We start from the raw sequence: 18,555 nt of genomic DNA on the forward strand, positions 1-18,555 counted from the left end.
TCATTGGGGCGCTTGGTACCATGTTCAAGAATTTTATAAAATACATCAAGAAATTGCAGCTTCCTGGAATAACACCAGTGGAACTGCAAAAAACTATAGTACTCAGAACATCGTACATCTTAAGAAAATACTTGGTTGATACCTAGGATGCTGGCAGCAACCCATATCAACCATTAGCACCAGTCAATTATATTTATGATACATTTTTAAATGTTCAGTTGACTGAGTTTCATGTTTAATGAATAAAAGAGATAATAACTACAACAGCAACAACAACATCCTCCACATCTGCCTATCCTAGCTTCTTGGGAAGGATTGGATAGATGAATATTCAATCTGGCTGTCTGACAAACCAACCATAGAATAGGAGAATATCACAAAATATCAGAGCTGAAAATTAAACTGAAAGATTATGGCATAAACTGGCTGTGCAATCCAATGGGAATCAGCATATTGGGTGCCATACAAAAAATCTTGGACAGCACTTACAAAATCTGTGTATTGACAAAAAAGCAATTCATGTCCTTTCTTTCCTTATTTAATGATGGCTTAGCCTATCCTGAATTGTACTGCTGGGCAAATATACAGTACTATTGCAGAATAAATTCACTGTGGCATTTTATAGTAGAAAACCTTTTTTTTTTTTTTTTGCAAATTTTGCAAATTGCCTTAATAAAGTAATTAATCACCATTTGTACATTAGGTTCTGGACCTCATTGCTTATAATTCACCCCAACTGCACCACAATGTATTTATATAGACTTGCAATGTTTCATGAATCTATTGAAATACAATTTAGTTAGTGCAAGTTTTACTATTAATAAAGCATTAATCTTTAAAATGTTTTTTTTAAAAAAATGGTTAACCACAACTATTCTTTTCCAAATTCTCTTCCCAAATTTCTCCCCTACTTTCCAGAAATGATATATGATTATTAATGAGAAGCTGTTTTGAACTAAAACTTTCCAATTAAAGTCACTGAGAAGTTATATTACTTTGCCTTGTTTTGCCTTCAAGTTGCAACTGATTTTAAATTTAAGCTCCTTAAACAGCTAATGGATACATTCTAAAACTGTTGTGGGTTGAATACATTCTTTAATTACTTGGCTATAGTGCAATTGATACCAATCATTGTTGATATTGTCAATATCATTGTTGTTAGGTTAATTGCAGTTCAGTTACAATTTGTCAAATGCTAGGAATTTTTACACATAACAAAGGTCTAACAGAACTCTACAGAAGAGGATGAAATTCCTTGCTTTGTGAGTTTCTATGACAATTTTGCAGCTTGCAATACATGTCATGATATGGATTTTATGGGGACATAAAACAAGGGATCTCAAACTACTTCCGCTGATGTCCAACATCTTAATCTCACATCATGAACATTCTGGTAGCCAAGCAGGTTTGGTTTCAGAGAAGTATTATTTAAGGATCAGATCAAAAACTGGAGGAAACTACAATATGTCAGAAACTTCACCAAGAACTGAAAGTGATTTTGCTTGATGCTTCTTATTTGATGATATTCAGAAAAAGGCTCCTTCCTTATCCAGGCACAGATGACACAGATTTGGAGAAAAAAAGCCATCCTTAAGTCTTCAAAAAGAAAAGGAGGAAAAGGTAAATAGCAATGAAAGAACTTAAGAATTCTAAAAGGATTCAGGTGACTGCACAGATTAATAATTTTAAAGAACTGGGAAAGGAGAATTACATAAAGGTGAAACAATAGCAGCTTCTTTTTTCTTGTTTCAGCAATAATTTTTTCTCAGTCTACTTTGTGTAGTGGTGTTCTCTTTTATTGCTCCTGGAAACTCTAGATGCATCTAATTCTTCAATCGGCCTTGTTGCTGAATTGAATATGGATCTGGGACTTTAATTACTGTTTAAACTCACAATATTTGCAGCTTCAGGGAGAATATAATATGGAAAAAGTAAGTTAGGTGACTTCTGTAATAGAATGCTGTCGATTAAACTATAAACCATTTAGAATATATCCATTCCAGGCATCCGGATGATATATTCACCTGAGCAATTCATCTTAAGCAGGGGAGGGATTCAAATTTTTTAACAACTGGTTCTGTGGGCGTGGCTTAGTTGATGGGCATGGCTTGGTGGTCATGTGACTGGGTGGACATGGCTTGATGGTCATATTATTGGCTGGGTGTGGCCAACTCAATATCACTCACATCAAGGCACGCATCTCCTCGCATGGCCTTTCATGACTATGAGGATGCTGCAACAGTGTTAAGTGTGAAAAATGGTCATAAGTCACTTTTTTCAGTGCCATTGTAACTTTGAATGGTCACTCCACACAAGCAAAGTACCAGAAAAGGAGGGAAAAATAACTCAAGAGAAGTTTCTGAGACAGGAAGTCTAGTCCTGCCAAGAATGTAATAAGGGTTAACGGAGAGGCAGTTTCTCTAAGCAACACCAGAATGTTTCCTTCCTGCCTTCCTTACAGGCTTAGGCCAGTAATTTCTTCTAACAACTGGTTCTCCGAACTGCTTAGAATGTTAACTACTGGTTCTAGCGAATAGGTGCGAACCTGTAGAATCCCACCCCTGATCTTAAGTGTGAGGCTTCTGCTTGGCATTGCACATGATAATTCTCTGCTCCCTACAGCACCCAGTTCCAGGCTGCAAAAATACAGGAAAAGTGGTATAGAGTTTGTATCTTTTGGAAGAGTTTTTCTTTATTTTCTAAACAGAATGTATGTGTGTTAACGCCATCAAATGCTTAACACACTTATTTTACTTTTGGTTAGTAAATAAGTGTCTCATGCAATTTGAGGACAATGAGTTCTCTGTTTTAATATGGAAGGAGGGTGGCTGTATTTATGGCTGTATTTTATTTTTAAGCTGAGGCATAACACCTTTGGGATATTTAATGAAAACTTTTATAATAAATAAATTATTTGTTACTGTGTTAGGTTTATGGTTCATTTTTAGCAGATGCTGATGTGATGATCAGAAGAATTGAGACTTCCATTCATATTCAAAATAGAAGTGACTATTTGGTTTGGCTATTTTTCTGGTTCTTCCAATCTTCAATGTGTCTTTTCCCAATTCTGCATCCATGTGTACTTTCGTTTTTAGTTTTTAATTTTTGATGTTTCTCATATGCATACTTATGGAACATACACATTTCTGTATTTTACCTCATTTTACCTCTTTTTGTTTCTCTTGAAAATCCACTTTTGGAACCACTTTCCTTAATATAATGCATTTTATTTCATACTTGTCACAAATTGATATGGGTAATTACAGTAATTTTCTGTCTTATACTTCATTTCTCTTTGCTTGTTTCTTTAATACATAAAGAATAAAACTGAAATCAAGAAAACACAAAAAAGCAAAATTAAACAAATGTAATTAGCTTCTTATTTTTAAATGCATAGTTTTAAAATAAGTAATCCCAAGGAATGATATATTTTAAATATATATTCAATTTTTAATAAAAATGTATTTGTGCTGTAGAAGTCATTATGAGGAATTACTTTATTAGAACTCTTAGGTGTAAAAATAGGAAGCATATTTCAATAACACAGACCTCAATTAAAAGATATTGGCTGTTCTATTAAGCTTTCAACCAATACTATTTCTCACGTATTACGTATTCCAAGAAAAATGCACTTTATTTTCTAGTGTTTTGCTGTAGTAAATTGAGCAATAGAAAACAAAAATTAACCATATTTTCTAGAAATATTTTAAATGGTAGAATTTAAGTGATTTGGATATGCACCATTCTATAAATACTATTCATTCTCCAAAAGTCTAAATCTAGAATACTATTGTTGTATAATATATGTGAGATGTGTGTGCATTAATATTTTTCCAATTATGTCTGTCTGGTCTTACTATTACAGGCAAACACAGCCAGAGGATACGTACAAGAATCCTGCCAGAAAATAATTTGTGTTCTTGTATTTATATCCCTTCTTTGTACAACAAAGTAGAATAGACAAATATGCACATGGACAAACATACCAGAATCTAGGGATGGGTAGATTTACTCCAATAGTTGCTTTCTTTAGTTTGTTGAATAGATTTCAGATTCATAAAAAAATCTCTGCTGAATGGTCATCACAGGCATTCATTAAATTTATCTATTTGATCTGAATCATTCATGAAACTCATTTCAGAGATTTGACTGAGTGAATTTGAAATCAATTTTCCAAAGGGAAGTTGAACGTACCAGAAGCACATGCTTGCTCAGATTTGGTTGAGAGTGAAATGATACACTAAAATGTATTATGAAAGAGACAGAAAATAAATTTATGCTATATATTCATTTTGATCATATGAATTATGAAAATGAAATACATTAATTTTTTTTACATAATATTTACCTGTGGGGGTAAATAAGTTCTAAGTACTAAGTACTTACTACAGTAAGTTCTAAGTTACTGAATCAAATTATCTTAGTACCAAAGTCCAAATTTAAGTATTCCCCTCTTGTAGTACCCTTCTGGTAAAAATGGGGCAGGGCAGTCTTCATGCAGCCCCCTGCACCTTGTTTTCACCCTCCATGGCCTCCTGAAGCATTCTGCCAGCCATTCTGGGCTGTTTTGGGGGGCATTTTTCAGGCCTTTTTGGTTGACAGAGTGCTGCAGGAGGCCATGGAGGATGAAAACGAGGCACGGGAGAGCCACATGCAGCTTATTTCAGCTGCCAGAGGCACTGTGGGCTGGTCCTTTGATATTTCCAGGCCAGCCCCATGGGCTGGATTTAAACACCCTGCAAGCCAGATCTAGCCTGTGGGCCTTGAGTTTGACACCCCTGTGTTAGTCAAACACAAGCCCCATGGGCCGGATGTGGTCTGTGATAAGCCCACACAGGGCCAACCTGGAGATGGCGAGGGACTGGCCCATGTTGCCCCACCCAGGTCCAACTCAGCCACACCTATCCAGTCAACTGCAATGATCAAACCACACCCCTCTGCCCCCCAAAGGGCAAATAAAATCCTGATATAGCCTGCAATGAGATGAAGTTTGACATCCTTGCCTTATGTGAACTAGCTTGTGGAACTTTCCTCCCTGTTAGAGCCATCTGGCCACATCCTGTTGCCTTTCTGAGTCTATCTGAAAATGTTTTGTTCTGGAAGCTTTGAAGCTGGTCATAATGACACAATGAAGTCATTCTGCTGGTAGTTTTCTGTTTCTGTATATGTAGGATAATTCTTTTAATGATGAATAAGCATTTTCAATTGAAAAAAAGGAGCTGAAAAATACTTTAAAATGTTTTACAAATAGTTCTTATGGTTTTTAATGTTTTGTAAAACATACCAATTTAATAAAAACTGTAATGCTAAGAATTTAACAAAATTACATATTTTCTGTTGGGGAATCAGGAGATGAAATTAAATTGTGATGGCAACAGAAGCCATGTGTTCTTTGCTCTTTAAAAAGTTATGGCGGTTTGGACTACTCCCTTAAAAAGCTACTGCTATGCATAAGGCTGACATTCACTGAAGTCATTTTCATGACATCAGGAGATAAAACAATTGCTCTGTGGAAAATCTGTAGGAGTTCTGGTTGCCATTTTATAAGAACATTGGCTTCCATTTTGCCATATGTCTGTAGAAAATGATGTTGATGATGCAATCTGTCAAACAATGGTAGCTGAGAAAATAATGGCTATCTGGTACAGTGGACAATGTGCTATGAAATCCTCAGCCCATCAGCTGAAGTTCTGACCAAATTAAATAATTAAGCAGCTGATTGAGATCAACACCGAGTCCAGACATTTGAAGACATGCTTTTTCAGATAGTGAGTACCAGGTGCAACCTTTAATATCTCTGGTTACAAGAACAGGCTTTAAAGAAAATATCTGCTGAATCCGAAGAAATAATCTACAATTGGTTTCCCTATGGCCAAGATCCAAGCTTAGAAATCCTTCCCTAGGCAACATCAGATTTACAGAAGATGCTATGCCATGCTGTGCAAAGTTTCACAGGATTCATACTAGGCCAAAACCTTACTATGCTATACAGTTTCCCGATCGTTTCTGGAACTATACTTGTTTTTTTAAAGAAGCTGTTATCAAGGAGTACATGGAATGTTTTTAAAAGTTAAGGGAGAAAAATGGAAAAGCATTTTTTAAAAGTTTTAAATGAAAGTTAGGTAGGCAGACCATAATGTAACCCTTCCCTCTTCTCCCTCCCACTCCTGATTTAAATCCAATCCTTTGTTTACTTTGTTTGCTTTGATAATGCCTATCAGGAACATTCAGGGGTGGGATTAAAATTTTTAACAACCAGTTCTGGGGGTGTGGCTTAGGTGGTGGGCATGGCTTGGTGGTCATGTGACTGGGTAGACACGGCTTGGTGGTCATGTTATTGGCTGGGTGTGGCCAACTCAGTATCACTCACATCGAGGCACGCATCTCCTCACCTGGCCTCTCATAACTGTGGGGATGCTGCAACAGTTGTGTGAAAAATGGTCATAAGTCACTTTTTTCAGTGCCATTGTAACTTTGAATGGTCACTCAGCACAAACAAAGTACCAGCAAAGAAGGGGAAAAAAAACTCCAGAGATGTTCCTGAAACAGGAAGTCTAGTCCTGCCAAGAATGTAATAAGGGTTAACGGAGAGGCAGTTTCTGTAAGCAACACCAGAATGTTTCCTTCCTGCCTTTCTTACAGGATTAGGCCAGTAATTTCTTCTAACAACCAGTTCTCTGAACTGCTTAGAATGTTAACAACTGGTTCTAGCAAATAGGTGCAAACTGGTAGAATCCCACCCCTGGGAACACTCCCCTAAATTGTGAATGGTTCAAAACAGCTCACTAATAAAAACTAATAACTGCCAGCACATTTCATGGTAGCAAATAAAGGTAGTAAGGAAATTTAGGTAGTACCTAAAACAAGGGTGTCAAACTCGCAGCCTGCCGGCGGATGCATCACTTGCTGGCCATGTCCACCCCCAGTTTAGTGAAGGGAGAGAAAGATGTGATATCTTTTCTTTCTAATACAATATTTCTCCTGTAATACTGATTGAAGTATAATGCCTTTTTATCTTTCCCCTATATTTAGCACTTAAAATAATACATCGTTTCCATATTGATTCTGTCTAGTAAATTCAAAATGCTACATTTTGGAATAATGAAAAAAAGAGAGATTATGCTTATAATATAATAAAAACAATATTCAATAAACTCTACTATTAAATCTTAAACATTTTATACATTCCCTTTAATATATTGTTAACTCATATAATATTCCAATTTTCTAACTCTATTTCAAATACTAATATCTACAATACAATCTTATGTACTTTTGCAGAATCTTTTTTTAAAATGATATTTTACCCTTTATCTCTAAAAAAAACCCTGTTTTTTAACACCTCGTTCTAAACCTTTGTGACTTCTGTTCCCTTTTTCCCTTCCTTTCTTGTCAATTCTAACCTTTTTACCCCCCCATCTCTCAATCCCTGTTCTCTTAGTCTCCCCTCTCTGTTGTATTCCTCTTTTCTGTTGCTTTCTGACATTGTATCGATTTTTCACCTTATTTTTCCCTTTCTTGGTTGCTTTTTTAAGTTCTGAATTCTCCATTTTCTTTCCCCTCTTTCTCTTTTCTTCCTCAACTAAGATTATTTGTCCATTAAAGGTGGCTTCTTCTTCTTCATCCCCATTTTCTTGCTGTTGTAAATCCTGATAGGTAGAAATCGCCATTTCTAAAAAGTGAAAAATAGATCCAGAAGAGCCCTTGCCTTCTTGTTCCTCTTCTTTTAACTTTTGGAATTCCATTTGCAATTCTTCAACAGATAATGCCATTGTAAAAATTTTTTTTTAAAAAAACAACCCAAATGTTTTTAGTCTTTCAAGAAATAATTTCTAAAACTCCCAAAGTCATAAAGCAATCCAAATCAGGACAAACTGTTTCATTTAGCACTTTCTTCTTTTTATATTTTCTCTTCTTGGGGTAGAATTCAATTACACAGTTCCAAAATAATTTTTTAGAAGTCTTATTGCCATTTATTCCTATCTTATAAGCTCCAAACTGTCTCCTCCAATAAAATCTTAATATAAGTTCTTTACCTCTCTCTTCCCACTTATAGCAAAAGAATTTTAGTTTTTAATTCCAATGTTCAAAGATCTTTAATATCCCCTTGGCTTTCAAGTTTAATTACCTTCTGTGCCAAGGCAGGTTTTTCAGATTTCCATCTGCTATTTCCGTAGGGAAGGAGAATGAGAGAAAATAACTTTCCCTTTCTGCTTTCTTCCACCACTTTTACAATCTTCTTGGGAAACAGTGTATCGTATAAAAGATTAAGTTACCAGGGTATTTAGAAGTTCCTTATTGTCCCGGTTCAGCCAAAAAACTTTTACTTTCTCTGACTTCCTCCTGCACAATCTTGTCCAGTTGCAGGCTTCTTTGTGGCAGACATTGCTGACCGCCGCTCCACCGCCTTTGGAAAAGGGAGTTGTGCTGGCTGAGAAGGGGGTTTGCGATACTCCCAAGCCCCTGCCCAGATCTCCCCTGTCTTCGGTCGCCTCTATGGGGCAACCATAGCCTCCAAATCCAGCTGGATCGAGGGCACTCTAGCAGCGAGCGCAGCAGGAACCACGCATGATCACGGATTCCTGCCGCTGCCGAAGTGAAGCAAACCGGAAGACCTTTCTGACAAGTTTTAGCATGCTGTACAACTATTTTGAATATCATTATGATATTATTTAATTGTAGAAAATATTCATACTTGCCCTTATTCAAGAATAATTTTGGTTGTGTTCAGCAGGATTTACTGTTAGGAATCAGGATGGTATACAACTGGATGCAAATTTATTTCCAATTCAGTTTTTCTTTTTGGATGCTAGAATATAACAAGAGGTGAAATATCATAGCTAGCTGACCATGGTCTGCTGAGAGACATACTTTTTTTAAAAAAAATTGTGGGCATAGCCTTTACTTCCCTCTGACCATTTTTTAACCTGCAATTTAAATCAATCACCCGAATAATTTTATTCTCTATCCAGTCTGAAAAAAAAAACACCTAACTGTATTATAACAATCTTGATTTGCATTTGCAGAACTTAATTTTTTGAATCACAAATGCAGAATTTTAAAGGAAGAAAAGAGAGAGTGAGAGAAAGAGAGAGAGAGAGACCATCTAGTTTAATCCTTGTTAAATAGAGTACTCATCTGTTTAATTACCTTTTTAAAAAGAAATCTTTATACAATGCAGATTATCGTTTGGCATGAGGAGAAAAATATTTGTGCAGAATCTGCTTGTAAACAAAATATGAGTTTAAGTCAGGGATGGGATTCAAATTTTTAACAACTGGTTCTGTGGGCATGACTTAGTTGGTAGGCATGGCTTGGTGGTCATGTTATTGGCTGGGTGTGGCCAACTCAATATCACTCACATTGAGGCACGCATCTCCTCGCCTGGCCTCTCATAACTGTGGGGATGCTGCAACAGTTGTAAGTGTGAAAAATGGTCATAAGTCACTTTTTTCAGTGCCATTGTAACTTTGAATGGTCACTCAACACAAGCAAAGTACCAGCAAAGGAGTGGGGAAAAACTCCAGAGACGTTCCTGAGACAGGAAGTCTAGTTCTGCCAAGAATGTAATAAGGGTTAATGGAGAGGCAGTTTCTGTAAGCAGCACCAGTATGTTTCTTTCCTTACAGGATTAGGCCAGTAATTTCTTCTAACAACCAGTTCTCCGAACTGCTTAGAATGTTAACAATTGGTTCTAGCGAATAGGTGCGAACCTGTAGAATCCCACCCCTGATCTTAAGTGTGAGGCTTCTGCTTGGCATTGCACATGATAATTCTCTGCTACAGTTAACCAGCAATCAGATTTTTTAAAATCCTAACTCTCAAGTTGTGCTTTGCCTCATTGCTTCCTTATTCAGCAGGCTTTCCTGATTGTGGAAATTTCCATAATTTTAATATTTCTGGAATAGCCTAGGTTACTCAAGAATAACCATTTGTTAGAAGTGCCCATTTTCAAATGTGAAGTTCATATTTCATAACAGAACAGCATCGCTTCTGATTCTGATTTGCTTTTCAGTTCTATTTAAAAAGAAATGGTGAGCAGTGTAATTTCCTTCTCTCTTGCAATCCCTAGCTTTAGGACTTTGGAAATGACAGTTGGTCAACCTCTTTTCAAAAGGATAGTTCTGCTTTTGTTTTTTATTCTTACAACTATAATACCCTCTACTGGGGAAAAAAGTAATTAGATGGACAACTGCAATTTATATTTTTATAAAATCTTCTTACAAATAATATTATAGGCACTTGAGCAACATAAAGAAAAATCTAAAATTTGACTGCTCTAGTAGCACAGAAATCTGCTTGTTTCTAATCAAGATTTTCATTAGGAAATTTTTGAAATATAACTGCCATTTTCTCTGACTAATAAATATATTCTCTCGATTCTGCTAGGAACTAAAGTATAACTGTATTTTATTTTAAGCTCCTCATCTTTGTCTCAGACATTTATATACATGGCTTTATAACCTTCTCATTAAAGAGTCATGGTTAAGGTTTTTTTTTGTTATGATGCATGAACAGGTAATGCTCCAGTAACACAAAAGACAAACAAACCAGCTTAAATTGTGTGTATGAAAACAGACAAAGATCAAATATATGTATTGCTACCTCAGGATCATCTCTACTATTCCTTGACTTTATTATAATGTTATATATGATATATGTGGAACTGAAGAAGCTTCTTGGATTAGAAGCAAAGAAAAAAAAACCAAGGAATCCAGTTGCCCTTTGGAAAAAGCACTTTTGGGACAGCCATGATCTGGGTGATTGAAAATATCCATAGACAACAATATAGTTATTACCTGATGTTATTACAGATCTACCAGAGCAAGAAATAGAGAAACATATTCCTACCATGGCAGGTAGAATAGAAAAGGACCACAGGAGAAGCAAGGGAACAGCAGCATTGCCATATTCCAGAGAAGAGCTGGAGATGTGTCTTCCAAAGGTAACTTGCTATTGCGACATATATTAGGATGGAGAGAAATAAAATGAAGACATTGTCCACTATTACAAAAGCAACAATGGCAGTAGAGACTATGTGGATTCAAGCACTAGCATTAGAGTCCTTTGTGTCATAAGTTGATAACACCATAGAAATATCTTGGCAGTCAGATAGATAGATAATAGATAGATGATAGATAGATAGATAGATAGATAGATAGATAGATAGATAGATAGATAGATAGATAGATGATAGAATAGAAATAGAAATTAGAATAGAATAGAATAGAATAGAATAGAATAGAATAGAATAGAATAGAATAGAATAGAATAGAATAGAATAGAATAGAATTATTTATTGGCCAAGTGTGATTGGACACACAAGGAATTTGTCTTGGTGTGAAATGTTTTCAGTATGCATAAAAGAAAAAGTACATTTGTCAAGATCAAGAAGCAATGCTGATGGGGCAGTGGATCTGGACATTTTCCAAGTCCACCTCAGTGACACTCTTAGGAAAAAATACAATAGCAATCAGGTCTTGTAAACCTGTTAGGTTACACCCCTGCACACAATTTTCTGTTTGTTGCTTTTATCAATATGATAGATTTTCAAGACAAATCTGAAAAGAGTATGATGCAACGGAATCTATCACCAGCACTTTGTTAATGAAAACGTAGCTCTTTGAAAAAGTAGAGGAAGTGAAAAATAGAATATTTCTACTGTTTCTAGATAGCAGGCTTTGAACATAAATGCTGTAACCAGGTTTTCAGTTTTTTGCATACTGATGAATCGATTTACATTCCTCTGGTCATGAATATAATTCCAGGACACATTTTTCATCTCCAGTTACAAACAAGGACCAAAATAAAGAAGCTATTCACTTCTTAGGAAAATGTTGTTTTCTCAGATAAAGCAGCCATGAGATGACTTGTGGCATCAAAAATAAACACAATACAGCAATAAAAAGACCTTGAGAGATAGAAACCAGAAACATCCCTTTGGAGGATTGGTCAAAAGCCATCTTCATTCTTCTTGGATAACTACATGACTATAGCTGGCTTGCAAAAAGAGTCTCGGAAGTGATTAATGTTCTTAAAATGTGTTCATATGGTATGACATGATTCCTGACATATATGCTCCTGGCAGGTCAAATAGCACAACCCTGTCACAAAATGGATGGTCTTGCTGGTTCTTTACAATGATGAGGCTGATTTTTATAGGTCTCACATCTTCAAACAGTGCCTATGTGGCCTCTTTGAACTGAAGAGTTTTAATGAAAACACTTTGAGGAAAACAATGGCTTTCATAATAAGGTTTTCAACTATGCACAAGATTATTTCTAAAATGAACATAAAAGTAAGGATTTGGTATAAGAAAATTATAGTCCACAACACAGCAGAGAGTAGGAAAATCTGTCTTCAAGTTAATAACAGCTTGAGTATCTGTTGTTGTATTTTATTATTTTTAGCTAAATCTAACTTCTCTTACTCATTGGTATTAGTCATCCAACCAGAATGACTAATAAAGCAACAGAATAGCGTTTTTAAAAGGAGGGGGGATAAAATAATGAAAACTGAGGTACTGTAATTTGAAGTGTTCATGTTTTACGTTATAAGTGTACCTAAGTGTATTTATCAACTGGAATGAAACATTTTTATTATTCAAATTTTAGGAATATATAGATATGGTACTTTCAGTGGTCATTTATTTGTCAGAAGGTCAGAATAAGAAAATACATTTAGATTCTATGATGTTGTATTATGCCAGAAAATAATATAACATCAATCAGATTTTATTCATTCTGCAATTCCTGAAAACAAACTCAAGCACATCAGTCATAGGTTGAACATTATCAGGTGGAGACAACACAAATAGTTACTATAATTAGTGTGTGTAACACATTATGCACTAAATTACAGCCTTTAGCTATTGTAATTTTCCTACAGACATGTTTTTTTACACTATAAGCAAATGCTTTAGAGAATTAGAGAAAATCTGTTTTTCTTATTTAAAAATAAATGTTGATGCATACTTGCCAAAAGAGTTTGTGAACAGTTATAGGGAATAAAATTATCTGGCTTAATCAGTAATGATGCCTTTATTTAGCCAAGTCCTTAATTATCAATAATAATTATTTCTGTGCAATTACACTGCTGTAATAATTTGTATGAGTGTTTTGCTTGTCACTGAATTTTCAATTTGAAAAGAAGATAGAAATTTGGTAAATTAATTAACTGATCGTTACATAAAGACTATAAATCTATTTGTTTTTTATTCTGTTTTCAGATATACAAATATTCATTCATTTTTTAAAAAGAAGATTATACTCTTGGTAATCAGTTGAAGCAATAAATCATGCTGTCCTTAATTGCTTTCAGCAGCGTTCCAGGTAAAATACTTAATCCCCTGAGGTGGTATTCAGCAGTTCTGACCAGTTCTGGAGAACCGGTGGCAGAAATTTTGAGTAGTTTAGAGAACCAGCAAATACCACCTCTAACTGGAGATTTTACAATATCCTTTCCCTGCCATGCCCACCAAGCCACGCCCACAGAACCAATAGTAAAAATGTTTTGAATCCCACCACTGTTAATCCCTATCACAACCCTGAAGCTGACCTGGCTGTGGCCATTTTGGGGCTTCAGTGCTACCACAACTGGAGCTGTGAGAAAGGGAGGGGGAAGTAGAGAAAGCGAAAATAAAATACTTTCTCTTGCAAACCAAGGACTTTCCCATCAGGGGTCCAGAAGGAGGGGACTGGAATCATTTAAATCTATTCTTTGAGGAATCCAACTGTCTCGGAGGTTTGATTGCTATGGGCGTGTTACTTGGAACCCTGACACCCTATTATATAGGGCCTTGCTGTATAACTCCAGCTTCCTTTTTATTATTTTTTTCAAAGCAACAGAATGTTCAAAATAAATTACATAAAAGGTTTGGGAACTATCGACACCTGGAGAAATGATGGAGGACAAATACATGGTAAAACAAAACTTGATGTTATGATGCAAAAACATATGTCATATCACACAGACCTTTTGGGGAGGAAAATAAGAAAAAAAAATGTGTCTGGCTCCCAGAAATTTGCCTCCTTGCACCAAACAGCAAACATCCTGTTTCAGCTACATCCTGTTTCAGCCTGATTAGCACAAGCAGCTGTTTGTCAGTTGGATCAGCCTTCTGATGATCAGCTGTTTTAGGCTGCAGGGATTGCCATAGCCTATTGCCACCTTTGTGCATCCTGTTTTTGGCTTCCAGGTGCTCCATTTTTGGCCCATTCTGGGCAGAAGGGATTGGAATGGGTTGAAAATGGGGTGCACAGAGGCCAAAAATGGGGTGCGCAGGCAAAAAATGGGATGCAGAGGGTAAACATGGGGCATGTGGAGTCAGCAACAGGCAATGGCAATCCCTGCAGCCTGAAACAGCTGATCGTCGGGAGGTTGATCCAATTGACAATCAGCTCCTTGTGCTAATCAAGCTGTGCTGTAGCTGAAACAGGCTATTTGCTGTTTGCTGCAAGGAGGCAAATTGCTGGGAGGCAGAGGCCAAAGGCTGTGGGCCAGTGGGTGGGCGGGGCTTTGACAACATTTGCTGTATAAGGTGTACAGATGTTTTCCCCACTTTAAGGGTGGAAAAAGTGCATCTTATACTCCAAAAAATATGGTACTTACTTGCATCAGATGTCAGAACATAATAGGTATGGAAGGATTTGCATCACAAATGTCATCACTGGCATGACGTTTTGAGAAAATCTTGGTTTGATGAACCCACCCATGTTTGCTTAGCTGCTAAAATATGGTCCTTCCTATCTTTATTAGAAAAATAAATTATTCCTGGTTCCATGAATCTTACTTTTTAAGAGAAAGGAGATAAAGCATGTTATTTTCAATTCATGCGATTGTTTCATGTGATATAATTTATGGTTTCTCTCATCACCACTTTTAAAAAACAATAACCACATTAATTGTTACATTTAAGCAAATACATGAATAAGTATTTTGAATGCATTTCTTTCAAAATATGCATTTTAAATATGTTCCACATGAATCTGAATTTCAGTGCAAGCCCTGAAAAAGGTGAGTTCTTTCATCACATTCCAATACAGAAATGTGTTTGGACTCAGAAGTTAAATTACATGTATGCAACTTATTTTTCAACCATCTATCAAGTAATGTGTACAACTGCAGATTAAATCTCTTTGATTTAAATAATGATTATTTTACTCCCCTTTGAGCCATTCTGGTTTAGTTGATAAAGACACCTTCCTAGAAACCAAGATAACTGGAATTCCAGTCTTGCCTTAGGCATGAAGCCAGCTATGTGAGTTTGGACCTGTCACACACATGTGTGTATGTGCATGCACACACAAAGTCTGTCTATCTGTCTGGGAGGAGGAGGAGATGGTCATAACAAACCAGGATAAATGTTGCCAAACATACCACAAATAATTGTCTATGTAGTTGTCAGGAATCAAGATGACTCAAAAGCATCTCTCCCATTGATGGTAGAATGTGCAACACATTGCAGGATGAAATGTAAACTATAATTGCTATTTAGTCCAATGTCACATGTATAATGTAATATTTTTTTTTGAAAAAGTTTTATTATTTTTTTAGACAAACATAGACAAACACAACATAAAAACATCGCCATCTTCCACTTATGTACATACAGTGTGTTGGTTGGTTTACAAATTGTTTTATGCATCCACTTCATAGTCATCACTTACAATTACTTGTATATGTTCTCATATTATCTATCAAATATTCCTAAATACATTGATATCATTATTAATCAATCATTTGACTATACTATTATTCATTCATGTTTTGCAAGATAATATTTTAATTGATTTATTTTATGACGGTTTGTATTATCATCCCAGATCTATCCTATAATTATATTATGATAAAGATAATACATCTTTATATATTCTTTATATTCTAAAAATCTACATATTTCATTACCATGTTTTATTGTCTAACCATTGATAAAATAAATCCCAAATCTTATAAAATTGTTTATCTTCTTGTTCTCTGATTTCAAATGTCAATCTACTCATTTCAGCACATTCCATTATTTTCTTAATAACTTCCTCCTGCGTTGGTATTTTCTCCTTTTTCCAGTTTTTAGCAAATACAATCCTAGCCGCTGTTAATACGTTTACAATCAAATATTTCAATTCCTTACTGTATATTTCGAGTAAGATTCCCAATAAAAATATCTCTGGTTTCAAGTCTATGGGTTTTTTTTGTCATTTTTTCCAACCATGTGTGCATTTTAGTTCAATATCTTTTAGCATCTGTGCACGTCCACCACATATGGTAAAATGAGCCAGGTATCTGATGACATTTCCAACATTTTTCAGATTTGTTCTTGAACATTCTTGCTATTCTTGTTAGGGATAGATGCCACCTGTAAATCATCTTATACAAATTTTCTTTATAAGCTGTTGACATTGTCATTTTATAATTTTGAGACCACAATTTTTGCCATTTCTCTAAATCAATCCCATATCCAATTTTCTTCCCCCAAGCAATCATTGTTTCCCTGACTTGTTCTTCTTCTAGCTTAATTTCTAATAAATATCCATACAATTTTTAATCACCTTTTCATCAGTACCTGTCAAGATCTTATCTAAATCAGTGAATTTATCATAGAAACCTTCTGTTTTAGAATCTTTATCATATCTAGAACGTATTTGAGCATATGAAAACCAATTCATCTTTATGCCTTGTTCCTCTACTTTTTGCATAGATTTAAGTTCATCCTTTTCATTCAATATTTCACCATATCTAATTGTTTGTTCCTTTTTATATATTATAGGATAAGGAAACGCTTCAATAGTCGATAGCCAGACTGCAATTTTCAAATAACATTGCCTTTTAGACTTCTCCCAATTTAACCACAGAGCCTCCCATATATAATGTCTTCTAAAGTACCCCTGTGTTTTAGTTCCCTTGTACCATAGGAAGGCAGCAACAAATTATGTCCTTCTAATTTCAACAATCTAGTATTTCTTAATGTTATCCATTCCTTAATCCACATCAGATTTGTAGCCGAATTAGGCAAACCAAATCCTCCTCTTATTCTAGCTTCTTGCAAGAGTTTTAGTTTTATTCTCGCTTTCTTACCATGCCATATATATTTCAACACAATTTTATTTAAATCTTCAAAATAATCTTTTCCAAGCCTAATTGGAATTGTTTGAAACAAATATAAAATTCTGGGTAATATATTCATCTTGATTGTTGATATTCTCCCTATTAATGATAATTGTAAGTTTTCCCATTTCACCAAATCTATCGCTATCTGTTGCTTGAGTTTAATATAATTATTTTCTTTAAGTGTGCTACATCTTGCTGTCAAATGTATCCCCAAATACTTGATCTTATTTGTGACCTGAATTTTCAAAACATCCGCTAATTCTTACTTTTGTTGTAATAACATATTCTTTGTCGAAATCTTTGTTTTATCTTTATTTATTTTCAGTCCAGCTATGTATAATGTAAATTATTGTAACTTCAGAAAAACAAAATCCAGATTAAACTAAATGTGATTTTTCAAGAGAACAGAATTATTACAGTTATAAGTTGCCATTTTTTACATGTTGATGGAGTGTTAAGAGGTATAAATGCAATTGTCAGTAAGTGTTGCTTCAGAGAATATTTAATTTCATCCTATTATGTACCTAAACAATTGAATGGGGGCATGAAGATGTGAATCACTGCCACTATATGTGGGAGTGCTAATGCCTTGCAGATGTTGTCAAATCATCTTCCAAAATGAAGCCTCAGGCTGCAATCCACATTCCACAAAAACAGTATATCTGTGATGCCCTCAATCTCTTGGCTTAAATACAGTGTGTTGATCTAGCCCAGAGGTCTCCAAACTTGGCAACTTTAAGACTTGTGGACTTCTACTCCCAGAATTCTGGAAGTTGAAGTCCACAAGCCTTAAATTTGCCAAATTTAGGGACCGCTGATCTAGCCTGTGAACCTTCTGTCAACTTCAGATATGATGCATATAGTCCATTGAACTTCATTCTCTTCCTAGCCTTCATCATGTTACTCAGAACAATGTTTTCTATCATTGTTAAAATAAATTAAAATGCTTTATTGAGATGCAGTCTCAGAAAATATATTAGTTATAGGTTATGTTTTACCAATTACTTTTTATGTTGAGTTTTGTGACTTTAGTTCCTGATCTTCAAATGAATTCTTTGTACATCCTACCCTCTTGTGGCTGTTTGCAATATGACAATCATAAATCCTTTTTGTTTTTGTTTTGTTTTGTTTTTGTTTTTTAATATCTTCATTTCTGAAATTTTGCACAGGGCTGGGCTGTTGGAAATCTCATTTAAGCCTTTCAAAGTTATAATTGCTGTAAACTGGATACACCTTCCTGCTATTTTAAGGCAGTAAATGTTTTAGAAATATATTATAAACTCCAAGTTAACATTATTTAGCTTTGATGTAGCCTGTTTAGCTCATTTTTTTTTTTTTTAGGATTAATTACCTTAAATAGGTAATATCATCAGTACTGGTAAGGAGTGCTATTTGCTGTCAGTTTGCTGTCAGCTCAGAAAGCACCAAGGATCCCTCATTTTAACCCCG

The sequence above is a fragment of the Pseudonaja textilis genome, chromosome 1, assembly GCF_049901715.1.
Source record: "Pseudonaja textilis isolate UNSWEBS1 chromosome 1, rPseTex1.2, whole genome shotgun sequence".
Classification (NCBI taxonomy): Eukaryota; Metazoa; Chordata; class Lepidosauria; order Squamata; family Elapidae; genus Pseudonaja; species Pseudonaja textilis.